Below are 1,816 nucleotides of genomic sequence, written 5' to 3'. Positions count from 1 at the left end.
GCTAGCGCGCGCGTGTGTAGGTGTGCCTGCAGTAAGTCTAGCTACACATGATCGAGGTCAACAAGCGGGCAATTGTGGGATAAAAAGGCGATTGAGCTGTTACATGATACGACACGAAGGCGAAGAAAACAAACACATAAAACCGTCATATCACAGCGGAACAGCGGAATTGTTCCAACCGAAAACCGATCAACCACTTGGTTTGGTCCTAAAAATCCTACCGGCCGTTTTCCAACGAGCAGCTTTATGTCAGCGGCCACCCACCACCGGGCAGCATTTATTACTCGAATATGATTTATTGGATTAAAAAGAAATAAATTATAAAATAGAATTCGATTTGATGCTGGGATTGTGGGTGCGCCGTGCTGGCCGTGCTCGTGTGCTATTGGTCTGCCGAATCGACCACGAGCACAGTTATTGCCGTTAGAGTGTGTTGATCGATAATCCTCAACCGCAGCCCGCAATAACAAAAAGCGTTATTAAATCCGTATCATTTCAAAATTATCTTCGACGTTTGCATAAATTCAAACAAATTCATTAAATCGGGTAAGCTTTTCTTTTTTGCTGTTCCTAGATGGTTTTGATTTATGATACGTTAATCTCTAGCCAGACTAGTATTCCTGCCGTGTATTTGTTCCCTCTGTGTAGTGACACTTGAAAGCAACAAGTGTAGCATCGTATCAAAAGGGACAAAAAAGTGTCCCTTTTGCGTGTAGGTGAGCCATATAGTATTTTTATCATTTTCTATTTTAGCTTTTTTTTTCTATCCTAGGCTCCCCAAGTGATTGAGCTTAAGCTAGAAGCTAGCTAGAAGGCAGGTTGCACACAATGATCGTAAAACAAAACAAACAAAAAACGCGGTACGATTTGAACAGGAACCGAAAGGATTATTTTTTTCACCACCAACACCGAAACGGTCGAACCGCAACAGGGTCAACAGCAAATCGATACCGAGCACGAGCTACCGCACCAGCCCAAACTAAGCGTGTCTACAAGCGGGAATTGGGAAATATTATTACGTACATGTGCGCGCGCCCATTGCATTTCGCACCATAACATGACTTTTATGATGTTTTGAAAAATTGCACGCTTCTCTAGTGCTCTTCTTGTGGCCGGTTCTCACTGTGCAGAATGTGCTGCATTGCCCGGGATTTGATAGTAATTCGTTTCTCTGGGTTCGGACAGTTTTTGTACATTTATTTTCCATTTTATTTTCCACCATATTTCGGATATTAGAATATTTTTAATTCGATTCCGTTGCACTGGTGCATGCAACAAATCGTGAGGGAACCGATTTTTTCGGTTCGATTTCTATCAATTCTGGAGGTGTTGCATTTTACAGCTACTGGAACTGAACTGAAAACGGACGACTAAAAAACGAGAAAAGCTAAAATAAAACTTGGATGATGTACCGCAAAAAGAGGGGAAAAATATTGGATTTATATTTGCTTAAAATTCTACACATTTATCCATTGCGTCCAATATCCGTTGCAACATCTTAGTTTATTTGTAAACTAAAATTAAATTACGTCCCATAGCGGGACACTGGCTGAATGCTGAATGCTACCGAATGAGGTGGTTCGACCCTTTCGACACGCTACTTTACTTGTGTAGGAATCATCAAAACCCCAAACTTCGCCTTCGAACTCCCATCCATGGAATCGATCTTAGCAATAGGTTTGTTTTACAGTATAATAATAATAGTAAAGTGTACATGTATACATGTATAAATATACGTTTATAAAATCCTTTTCCTCTTGAGACGGAAAGGAGCGAATGAAAACAAAAAAATACTACCTCCTACATTGCATTATTT

This window comes from Anopheles maculipalpis, chromosome 3RL (assembly GCF_943734695.1).
Source record: "Anopheles maculipalpis chromosome 3RL, idAnoMacuDA_375_x, whole genome shotgun sequence".
Classification (NCBI taxonomy): domain Eukaryota; kingdom Metazoa; phylum Arthropoda; class Insecta; order Diptera; family Culicidae; genus Anopheles; species Anopheles maculipalpis.
The sequence above is the reverse complement of the archived record's forward strand: the minus strand, read 5'-3'. Positions refer to the sequence as shown.